The 12,781-nt window shown below is 37.6% G+C and overlaps 1 long non-coding RNA gene across 2 annotated transcripts in view; it reads left to right on the top strand.

The window, feature by feature from the left end:
* LOC311445204 overlaps positions 1–12,781 on the top strand; it is a 161,423-nt gene that overhangs the window by 83,247 nt on the left and 65,395 nt on the right. Inside the window, exon 2 of one of the 2 annotated variants that reach the window (XR_014698298.1) lies at positions 141–229. The exons of the other annotated variant lie outside the window; for it this stretch is intronic. This is a non-coding gene — a long non-coding RNA (uncharacterized lncRNA). The remainder of the gene's footprint in view (positions 1–140; positions 230–12,781) is intronic. 2 annotated transcript variants of the gene reach the window in all.

Raw genomic sequence — 12,781 nt, 5'->3', positions numbered from 1 at the left:
ACAGTGTCATGCAGACATAGCCTTAGTTACTGTTTTGTAACCATAGGTTGAAATGGATAATTTCAAGTCCACTTTTCCTTGTTTTGAGGGGTTTAAACATTGAGGAAAATAAGAGAGAACTGCATCTATTTTATTTGCAGAAAGGAAAACACTCTTCTTGGCAGAGTTTCCAACTTCCAGAAGTATGCATCAATTAGAGAACCGAGGGTGATTCTTGCCATGCATGCTGGTAGGTTGCACAGTTTAGTTTCTGTTAAGCTATCTTGGGCCATAGAGGTGGTAGCAAGCATGTTGAAGCCTGTATTAATAGAACAAGCCAACAAACTGTTGATGACGCCTTTCAGTTCTAAGAAAAAAAAATTGAAGATAAAAAGAAAATCTCAAAGAAAACTGTTTTTCTAAATGGCACATTTTTACAGCAGAAAACTGAAATGTAATATTAATAATTGAAAACCAAGCACGTGTTTGCTGACGTACTCTCTCATTTAAAGCATTGGATTTTGAGAACAGTGATTCCTTTTATGATTTTGGCCCTTCCACATTTGATTGCTCCAACTTCAAATTGGCACCAGCTACTAAAATTGATCTGAGCTTTATGGAGCAAAACTAATTCCAAATCTTAATCTCTATGGCAGAGGTTGAACCATTTTGAATAAATATGTGCTTTGGTTTATTCCATCAAAGCGAAGCATTGTCATTGAGAAGGTCTGGCTTGCTCCAAATGCCTTCAAGCAGCCTGCCAGGCTGCTTGAAAAGCTATACCAAGGAGTTAATGCCTTCCCAGTCCTTCTGTTTTGTGACAGTAGCCTGACCCCCGAATGCTCTGGCTCCATCTGCAGTGTACAACTGGGAGCTGGCAGGGGCTGGCTAAGTGGGGAGGAGGAGAACTGGAACAGTTGAAGCATATAAAATTCCTATGAAATACCAGGTCTTGGGCATCCAGTTCAGTTGGTTTCGTGTATCAGGCATCCTTTTAAAGTTTTTTTGTTTGTTTGTTTGTTTATTGTTTTGCTTTGCTTTTAAAAGTACATGGAAGGCTTGTAAACAGTTTCAGATTTTTTTTCCTGTATCTGTAAAAGTCCAATGTCAGAATGCCAAAGGCTGCAGAGTGCTGAAGGACATGGGAGGCAAACAGACAGGTAAATAACAATGGGACCTGGAAGAAGAAAAAATTCTCTCTTTAGTTGCATATCTCTACTGCCCCTTGAATTTCATTCCAGTGGTATCTGAGAGTTTGCTGTGCTGAATTTGCAGCAGCATACCAGTATCTTAGGACAACTGTTATACTTGATTAGGGTTGCTAGCTTATGGATTCTTCCTTCTAGCTCTGAGAGTTGTGCCAGTATGACTCAACCATAACAGCAATACTTTACAAAATTAAAGTCATTTAAGTTAGTAGGAATATGTACATAACATGATTTGTAAGAGACTGCTAGAAAGGGAGGTGTCCTGCAGTTCAATTCCTCTTTTGGAGAGTACAGAGTACAGTGAGTGGGAAAAAGTAAAGGAAATTCATAGAAAAATATAATACTTTGAGAGCATTTTGTAAGAGGGAAGAATCCAGGGAAATGAGCCTGGAGAGGAAGAGGCTGTGTGTTTACAGGCCTGTAAACTTTGGATGACGCTTCTGGTTTAATCTTAAATAAGCTTTTGCTTTCTATTCAGTCTGCACGCTCTGAAAAGCCCTCTGTGTTTATTAATATCTACTCGGTAGTTTAGGAATTTATATCTCTCTGACTGCTTCATGCTCTGCTTATGTCCTACAAGATACTGAACATCTGTAGGTTACTGATGGCATCACATTTTTACTAACATGAAAAGGAATTGAGAACTAAAGACCTAGTTCCTCCGTCACTAACCAAGTGCTGCTTGACGTGTCAGTGGGATTTTTATTTTTGCCAATCCAACTGATCATTAAACACAGTTTCTCTCATTTTGAAATCCAGATGATCTGATTTCGTTAACATTTTTTAAAAAGTGATTCAATCTTGTTAGAGTGAAGCACACAATGATATATTTCTGTTTTTTCTCTAAATAATCAAGAGTAATAGAAGAAACAGGTAAAAAAAAAAAAAAAAAAAAAGAATAGAACCATGTAATTGGAAGCTTGCAATTGTTCTTTGTTAATTGAAGAAAGGTACTTGCTACCTTGAAGTACTACATGGGATCAAAATGCACATAATGTTAATGGATACATTTTTAAAAGGATTTTAAATGTGTGGGTTTTTTGTTTTGTTTTGTTTTTTTGATTGTTTGTTTTCCCTGTTAATTTTCAAGGTAAAAAGTGTTCTTTGGTTACAGCTGTTTTTCCCCCTAATATCAACACTCCCATTGTGTTATGGGACAGAAACATTGGTGTACATGTAGGATTATTAAACTCTTGAGTCCAGCAGAACAAACCCAGCTAGTCACAATATAATATCCTTATTTGTAGGTTTTCCTATTTGCGTGTATGTGTAATAATATTTCCCATTGTGGAAAGTCACAAGGTCTGTAAAGATTTGCTTGAAAATCCAATTGGTTGTTGTGGGGGAAGAAAAATAAGGGTTAAAATAAAATCAGAGCTCGCTGAAGATGAAGTTTTTGATCATCAGGCACAGCAAGGGCTTTTTGCTATGGGCTCGAATGCCTTTGTGGGAGCAGCAAGTGGGCTCTAATGAAGTCCATGGTATGACAATTCATAAAGAACCTCATTGCTGACTTTTTTTTTTTTACTTGATTTCTAAAATGGAAGATAACGATGGCTGATTTCAAGTCTCCTGATGCTGATGGGGAGATAAAGAATCAAATTGGGTCTATTATGAAATAAGTCCCTTAAAGAAAATTATATTCAAACCCCCTAAGTGGTTATAATTACTGAGGAATGGTGTAAAAGGCTATTCAAATAACATCCCAGCTGTAGGCATTATGAACTATCTAACCAAATCTGAGGTTGGTTATTCCCAATTTTCTCACGTTTTCTCCTTATGCCTAGATCTGCAGTTTTCCTTTAGGGTAAAGGTGTGCTAAACAACTCATGCTAATTTAACTAAGACATTTTTGAAGTAAAACGTCTCAGATTTTCAATATATGCAAATACATATGTAACCTCAGATGAAGGGGCTCAAAGGTAGAAAATTGAGAGGTAGAAGTAGGAAGTTAGAGCAATATCCATTATCAAAGAAATCAGACCCCGACAAAACCGTTGTTAGATGTGTGGCCCCGATGCCATCAGAGAACCTACTGCTGCTTCAGGGTGGGAATGGCCTTAAAGGATGGGCTGTACTGAGGAGGTGGAAGTTGAAATGAGACCTGTGTGTGACAGCCTAGAACTGCAGGACTAGGTATGACAAAAACAGGTTGAACATCACATGTGGATGTTTTCTAACTTTCTGTTTCAGTTAAATACCTGAGCAAGGTGAGAGCTATTGTAAACAGATGCTAAACTGCTGCTGATATATCTAATCTGTAAAAACTTGGAGTCCTTCATATAAATTACAAGGATTAAACCCATTCTTTACATTCAAAAATCCTGTGGAAGACCATAAGAATTGCTAGCTGAATTCCCAGCAAACCCAGGGAGCTTCTGCTGGGATAATGCTCAAGTTGGACTGCCAATCCTACCAAGGGCCGTGAGGAAGCAGATGTCAAGTGGTGCCAGGGTGTGATATATCACAACCATCAAACTGTATTTTCTGAGTTTAAGGTGATCTTGCAGTGACCTGTAGATACTGAGCTGTGTTACAGTTTTGTTCAGGTAATTTATTACAGGAGATAACATTTGTTGATCAAAGCAAATGATCTAATTGAAGTTAAAGGAACTAACATTTAAAAATAAATAAGTGCAATTAGACCCATGTTCTGCATGCTAGGCTTTCCCCAAGGAAGATGATTATTTCTAATGTGGAATGCCTGCTTCTCATGAACTTAAAATTTCAGTTGAAATACATCAAAAATTTATTGAATGAGATTATGGTGAGAAGCTGCAGTGTAGAGCCCACTGGCTAGAGGAAAAAGGAAAGGAGAACAGTATTAAACAGAAAAAATGAGTAGTCTTAAAAGGACTATGTGATATAAAGGGAAAGGAAAATGAACAACCTTAATGTAAGAATGGGAAGTAATCTGTATTTATTCCCAGAACTGAATTTATTCTTCAATAAATTGTATGGGATGGTTTGTCAAACAAATTATTTGGTAACAACACCCATTATGAAAGCACCATAACTCTTTTCAGAAGCAATAGCTTTCATCATTATCATTGATTCAGGAAATTGAAATAAATATCTTTGTATATTAGCACATTATGTAGATGACTTTGGAAAAGGATCAAAGCTATTTACTATTTCATGCCCAAAATGAAGTTGTTCTGTCGCCTAAAAAAAGGAATTTAATTAATCTGTGATGGCTGAGAAGCAGGCAATAAGTACTGTGTTACTTTCAGAGCTCAGAACAAATCACCTAAAGTTGTGAGGCTGAATGAATAAAGATGGATATTCTACATTTGAGTGTGAACTATAGCACATGGCTGTGGTAGATTTATGCACTTAATGTACAGTAGGCATACACGTATACATAAATTCAGAAGGTTCAGGACATCCCTGTGGAAAGGGATCTGGGGGTTCTGGTCACCAGCAATGTGCCTATGAACCCGCAGCGTGTCTGGCAGCCAGGAGGGCCAGCTGTACCCCGGGGTGCCTCGGGCCCAGCACTGCCAGCTGCTGAGGGGAAGGGATTGTCCCGCTCTGCTCTGCCTGGTGAGGCCTCACCCTGAGCACTGTGTGCAGGGTTGGGCACACAATATGGGAAGGACATAAAAGTATTGGAGAGTGCCCAAAGGCAAAGCTGTTGAAGGGCCTGGAGGGGAAGGTGTCTGAGGAGGGGCTGAGGTCCCTGGGTTTGTTCAGCCCGGAGCAGAGCAGGCCGAGGGGAGGCCTCATGGCAGCCTGCAGCTCCCTCACGAGGGTAAGAAATGATGCTTATCCATCAAACGTCTTGGGCCTGATTTTTATATACTTCTTTAAAAAAGGCCTATTAAATAGGGTGTCCTAGTTGTCATCTGTATAAATAAGAAAAATGTGCACTTTTGTAAAATCTAGTTTATGCTTTCTTTTTTTTTTTTTTTTTTTGGGGGGGGGGGGATGGAGGGAGGGCAATAGACTGTCTTTAAATGATGTACAACTGCACTTTTTTTCTGTAGACTGAATTACCATGCACTCACACATCTGTTGTTCAAACGAGCAATTCAGTACTCTGCATTCTATGTTAAAAATGTTTATCACTGCTGTAAAATATATACATATATTTTTTATGGTAGGATATGGGATTCTTCAGAGTGATTTCAAAGACTAGAAGTCAAACTAAAATACTCCTGTGATTCCATCCCAGGTATTCATTAATTTTACCAAGCTAATTTTGAGATGAAGAGTAAGATGAAAGACCAAGTGCAGAAGATGAGATAATTTAAGTATGAACAGAATGAGACCATGATTTTGGAATCACCCAGTCAGGTAGATAAAGTACCTCTTTCTGTGATGTGCTTATGGCTTATGAACAAAACTAAGAAATCACTAAAATGCCATTATTCAGTGGGACCACTATCTGTGTAGTGACAGACAGATGATGTAGAATTGGAATAATTCATGGTTGCTACACTTCTTAGAATGATGAAAGTCACTTTGCCGGATAGAAGCAAGTACAGAATAAAATTTGGAGTTGTAGAGGCAGAAGACAATGTGACCCTGCACTTTATTACAGAAGATGGTTGAATCGAGCTGCAGGTAGCTGTGATAGTTGAGGGCTGGGGAATAGTTATCAGTTATCAGTTTGATATTTGTTTGTTAGAGCTTTTGTCACAAAATTTGACCAAACTGAAAAAGCTGCTGCTATTCTCTTTTATAAACCTTAGCAATGCCACTGAAGGTGTGTTCAGATGTGGTTTCTGAATCATACAATGGCTGAAGAAGAGGCATAGCTGTCTCAAAACTTCATAAAGAGGAAAAGTATATTCCTAAAAGGAGCTGCAACACTTGGGCAGTTTATTATTTAAGATGCACCAATATTAACATCAAAGAGTCTGCAGAGTTTATAATTAATATCACTTTCTAAGTCAGACCTGTGTGTTAGTATGAACAAGTTAACATTTGCTACTTGTTCGCTGTAATTAATGGGGTATAATTACTGTGATCACCTTGGTTCATTTAGCCTATGCTGTGTTGGCTATTGAGACAACTCACTGGACCTTTGGACAACAGAGAAGTATACATTTTTTGTTGTACTAGCTTACATTGTTGGAAACAGCAGTTTAAAAATACTGGCAAAGTAATTCTGATAAAAACCTGTAGAGGAGGTCCTCTACTGATATGGCTATTAACAACAGCACCTCTAAGATAGATTAGCCCTTTGTTTCCCACATTTGGAGACCCAGTGTCATCTGCATTAACAGCTGATGAAACTGCTACCGGCATTCATCAATTAAAGTGATTTGTCATTTTAAAGTACCCAGCTGGCTTGTAGCCTTTTCTCTGCCACCATCCAGCATGATCCAGCACGCTGTGTTAAACAAGTGGTGACAGAAGGATGAGGCAGGTTCCTGCTGGTACCAAGAAGTAAAGAATCTTTGCAGCTCTTCAATGAATTGCTTTCCATAGCAAACACGGGATTTCTTTTAGGACCCGATTTTTGTAACCCTTGTGACAAAAGGAATACACTTCCCTGAACTTTAGTAATATGACAGGTTTATGTGGAGCAGACCTAGTTGGTAAGGGTGAAGGTAAAATACTTTCATAGAGGGTATTCTCATAGCCTGTACTGAATACATGAAGTAGCCAATGCATGCACCTGCCTCGAATGCTACACTAATAAATGAGGGTCCTCTCACTGCCAGGTCAGGGAGGAAAACAAAGAAGCAAGCAAGCCCACATCTGTTAGAAGATGGCCTTGTTTCAGGGGCTTTTTGCTAAAGTGAATGTGTGATATAATGAAATAAAGCAGCCAAAACTGGGTACCGCTTTACTGCTTCCATAGTAAAAGCAAATGGAAAGCTAATGTGAAAACTTCAAACTATAGATCTGTTACCCTGAGGGAGCCTATCCCTGCCCACTGCATTTATTTATTTTTTTGTTAGATTTGTGCATGTAGTTATTTTGTGTAGAATTGTGGAAAAGAGATGTCTGTTTCCCTTATTTATCATAAGAACACAACTTGTAAGTAGGAAACTTGCTTGCAGGAGTTTTTCCTTGATCTTTTCCATATTGTCTCAAAAATAAATTATGAACTTAGTAAAAGGAGAGAGACATTCCCTTACTAAACTAGAATTAGCTATTATCTTAATCTACAATGAAATAAAAAAGCTACTTAGAGCCAAAAGCTTTAACTGGGAGGAAAACAATGAGGTGCATCTCTTTGAATTATGTACTTGGCAGATTGTGGCAAGACTGGGCAAGGTTTAGAGCCAAACACTCTGGAGCATACTTTCGTTGGCCTTGTGTCAAGAATCTGGTTCTCTCTGCTTATTGTCATAGCAGAAATTTATCTGTATGTTATTAGTATTAGAAATCAAGAAAGGTTCTGCAGCTGGAATGCCATGTTAAAATAGTAGGGGAAAGCTAGATATCTGTTGACAGGAATCCTTACTAAAATTGCCAAAAGCAGGCACTAAAGGTTCCACGCATCTTCATGGTTAGGACTGGATTGGTGTGTTTTTCTACAAACATTAGTGCTTAAATTTGAACTGACATTCTGGAAAAGAAATGATTCATGCCATATTTGTTACTAGTCATCTATATTATGTAAATATGATTTGGAGGGTTGAAGATGCATCTTTTTGAAATAGAAGCAAATATAATAACTTGGTATTATTCATTTTTACAGCTCAGCTAAAGCTCAAGATCTACTATAAATTTTATCTTCTGTCTCCTGTTTATTACCCTCAATTTTCAGAAGAGTCCTATGCAGGAAAGAAGGTTTCCTGCTGTGACCTTCAACTGGGGAATTTACATTATTCTTCAAATTCCTATTTAGGATTTTTCCTATCAACTTACTCAAAATATTTTTGCACAGATATTCTCTTTATTCTTTAGTATGTTTTTTGGCCATTAAAGATAACTGCTAATGACACCGTATCAGTCAGAAAACATATTGGGAGATTTGCCTGAACAAAGAATTCAGAACTGGATCCAGTATAGTCTTTTTTTGAGCAACATAATACAGCATACTCAGATAAGCTGATAGAAAAACTAATTTGACCAAATAATAAAAAGTACCCCCAGTCTTGATTCACTGCTATAGGATTGGAGCTTTTCTGAGATTTTGTGAGATAATAACATCATTTATACAGAGAAGCACTGTACTTCTGGTACTCTTTGTGCTATTTCTCTGTATTCTGATCCTAAGGCCATGTCCTTGAAAACAGACTTTCCTGGCATTAGGGCTTGCTGATTCTTCCCACTATCCATCTAATGTACAATTTTCTGTTTTGGCATTCAAGATGTTACATACATTTCTCTCTAAATGATTATCTATTGGCCTGAGCTTAAGACTGAAAATCTACTTTTTCATGATGTTTACATTTCAAAAATAAGGGCACCCATCAGTTTCAGGTTTCCTCTCTCTTTTTCTGTTGTGCTTGTATATATGCCAGCTTCATAAGCCTTATTTCCGTGGCAAACTATTACTGTCACATAGAGTTAAAATATGCAATTAATGAGGCTGGACAATACATTTTATTCACACAAAGTATTGCCTGGCAAAGTCATCACAGGCTCCTCAGTGTCTGCTCCGTGCTGGCAGTGTGACACTGTTGTCTTTAGCACCAGCTGGTAGGTCTGCTGTCATCCATAGTCACCAAGCATATACTGTGCAGTGATTTCCATGCGCTGATTATCTTATGCTACAGGATGTGTTAGAGCTCGGGTGCTCTTGGTAGTGTTGTGCTCTACTGGTTACTTTTGCAATCCCAAAATAGTTATTAAAAGACAAGCAATTCAAAGGGCAGAACCTTGAAGCAGAACCTTGTTCACCCCTTATATCTACACCTGCCAATAGCTTTTTTATTACAGCACAGTGAAAACTGGACAGCAAGTAGTCTATGAATTTATCAGCTATTGCAGGCACTCACTACAGGCAGCCGCGTGTCATTATTAGAGCAGTTCCATAGCTCTATGAACATTTCAGGGTGTCTTGCCTTAGTGATCTGCGTGTGGTATGACTGACAGCGTTATACAAGGCCAATGAGCCATTTGGGGGGGGACATTCCGACATTGCTTATAGAAAATGTAATGAGAACCATTGTTTCCCTGTAGCAAATAAAATTCACAGAACCAAAAGTAATGAAGCTCAAAGACAACATTGTGAATTCCTTATACTAGAAAAATTATAATGCTTGCTTCAAAGTGGTTGAAAACCTAGCACCAGCCATGGGTTAGCTAAGGTTTTCTCTCTGTTCTTGCCACTTCTTCACAAGAAGAAAGCAGATTCATCATCTAGGGAAGATAATAACTATGCTGTCTCAAGAAAGATTATACCTTCTTTGTCAGGGTAAATTTATTAAGCACCAGAATATGTAACAGGCACAAAACCACACCAAACACTAAGGAACAGACACCCTTCCAGCTCTCTGCAATTGAGCAAAGGGAGGACATGAATTATGGTTTATTCTTTCTTTTTTTTTTCTGATCTCCTGGTACTTATGAAAGCAAAGGTTTTCTGCACTGTGAGTAAACACCCCAGAGTCTGCAGTTACTTGATCACTGCAACCAAATGTTAGATGTTTATATTCTTTTTTCTTTGTTTTTAAAGCCTTTTTTTAGAACAAAGTACTGCTGAATTCATACCCCCCTCTGGTGGGGCTACAAGTTGTGTAAGTATCCTGAAGCCTGCTGAAGGCAGTGAGAAGATCCCTTTTCACTTCTTGGCTTTTGAATGGGACTTTGACCACACATATTTTTAATGATATTTACAGTTAGGAAGAAGCACCGTGCACTAGGTCAGCTAAGATAACTGTTAATACAAACACTGATTTGCTTGCTGATACTTTTAGAGAGTTTGCAGTTAATTATTAGTATTTATTATTTAATACTTCAGCCTATAATACGAACAGGGAAAAGTTAGAAAAATGGAAGGAGAAGAGGGAATGAACAGTAACAGAGCCTGAAAGCAGGCAAGGGTAGTGATCTGTAGTACGTGTACACATTTGGCACAGGGCTGTGCCCAAGCTTCTCTTGGAGCAACTGTATGAACGCTGCAACAGAGCTGTTTTGCTCGCTGCTTGGGACGACAGGCAGAGCCTGCCTGCAGTATGCCTGCCCCCTGTGCAGGCATACCATGAATTGGTTTCAAAGCAATTAAAAAAAAAAAATAGATTTTCTTTTTCCACTGAAGAACCCAAGAGTAAGAGAAGGAAGCACTTATATTCTGTCTGTTCTGTTGATCTCCCGGGAACCCAGCATTGGTCCCTTCTCTTCTCTGTACTTTCTGCTTCTACAGGGTGACTCTATACAATTAGATAGTAACAGCCTAGGACAAAAATAGATTTTTGTGGGTTTAGAGCCACATAAAAGAATCCTGTACAACTACTAGTAGTAAGTTTTACAATACTAAAGATCTTGTATTATTATTTTTGTAAGCCAATTGATATTTAAAACATATGGCCTATGCTTGGTTATATTCCTATTGCATCCTATGGGACTTTTCCATCAGATATTCCGTCAAACCCAAGAGCTTTTGATGTGCTATGGATAAGCTGTCACTAGATCCAAAGGCACTGCAGGTGATCTGAATTGAAAGCCTGAATCATGATCAGCCCTGTGCTTCATGGGATTTCCAGGCAGGTGTGGGTCCTGTTGCAGTGCTGGCAGTATGCTTATTAGCAGTAACAGTGATGTCTAAAGCTCATATAAATTAATGTGGGTGCTAGGATTTGCAGGTGGACAGGGACAGTCGGCTCCACACACATATTTCACATACAAATGCAAGCCAGAAAGTCATTAGCATTTGTAGTTCATCGTACTTCATGGCACATCCCTGCCAACTATACAGTAGTTCAATATTTGAAAAATGATTGAATCTCTAGGAATGATTTATAATCATTTTTCTCTGCTTTTATTTGAAATAGCATATATTTTTCTCTGCTTGAGTTAAATGAATAGAGAATCTACCTGTGGCTTAATCAGCAAAGTAAGAAAAGGTGAAAAGGATGATTTAATATCATCTGGTGAAACCCTTTGGAAAACAAAAACAAAACAAAACAAAACACAAAAACAAAACAAAACAAAAAAGGAAATTAAATAGGTTCAGCCTCCTTTTGGTAAGGTGATGTTACTATTCCATCATTCTGATCTTCAATACCTGTACCCAATATTAGGCTATAAAGGAGAGGCCAATGTGTTTCACTAGATGAAGTACAAGGGGGAAAACAATCATTATCTTATCTTACTTTGTCATTCATAAGGGATATCAACATCAGGTAGGATGTCGATACCAATTTTTGTTTCATCAAGATTATCATCTCCAAAATGTTGTTAGTCTCCTGACTTGTAAACACAAAACGTTGTGTTTGTTTTCAATCGATAACTGACTTCCACACAGTAATGCCCTAAGCTCCAGCTAATGTAATTCCAGGTAAGCAGTTGGAACCACAAACAAAATATCATCCCTTTAACATCTAAGTGAATTATGCCCCTATTTAATCACCTAATTTAAAATTAAGTGTATGATTCACAGAAATAATAATGCACAACAGATGGATTGTTACTGCTGGTAAATGGTTGGATACATAACATTCCTTCAACTTGATATGAGGTTTATAATTAGTCATTAGATGTTTGTCAAAGAATTGACAACACATGCGATACAGTTCCAGTAATAATGACAAGGTACATTATTCCATGTTACAAGAAAAGTGGAGGGGTTTGAACCCTTCTGAGAGGGCAAAAATATAAACTCATAGACACAACGGAACTGTAGATTTCATGGGATTTTGTATGCAATTTAAGATCCCTTTTTGCAGGTTTGGCACCATCAGATTAAACTTTATGTATATTTGGGGGACAAATGCCATTGCATGCATGGAAACAGATGAAAGAGATGATGCTCATGTTTTTCATTTCCTGAAAAAAGACAGAAAAGGGAGATGGAAAAATAACTTAAAATCAAGAAAAACAAAAAAATCTGCAACATTAAAAATGTGATAGTTTCAAGATAATCTTCAAGGTAAAGGATTCAAGAGAACGTATGAATTTTTAAGTATTTGCTCAGTTGGAGAACCGAGGAATGTTCTCCACTTTGTGTTGTACCTGAGAACTTCTAAAAGCTTTCAGTTGGTCAATATTTTATAGGTACTTTATACAGCTGGGCCAAGGATCATTTGAGAAGCTTTTGTAGAAAGAGCAGGCTATGGATTTAAAAGCAAAACTGTAATATTTATAATGATCACTGTAAAAAACACTGAGGATCTTTACACTGAATCTAGTGGTTTTCAGCCTTCTTCCTATATTGTTTCAGCCCTCTTTGGAGGTATGTTCAATGTAATGGAATTTACTGGTTGTTTTTTTTTTGTTTGTTTGTTTGTTTTTTTCACAGTTCTCTGACAGTTTTACTGTACCAGGGATTTACAAAGAAGGAGCACTGGCTTTTTTTTTTTTTTTTTTAACTTAACAGTTCTTAAACTTATACAAACTTCAAGAGGACTTAAAAAAGAGTTAAAAAATTAAAATAAATAAATAAATAAATAAAAATATAAAAAGGAAAAATGAGGAATAATATCCCTTCCTCTCTTCCTCTAAAGAAATAGCTGTTTTGGTGAAAG

Source organism: Aythya ferina, assembly GCF_964211825.1.
Source record: "Aythya ferina genome assembly, chromosome: 15".
Lineage (NCBI taxonomy): Eukaryota > Metazoa > Chordata > Aves > Anseriformes > Anatidae > Aythya > Aythya ferina.
Note: the sequence above shows the minus strand (reverse complement) of the source record. Positions and strands in the feature narration are given on the sequence as shown.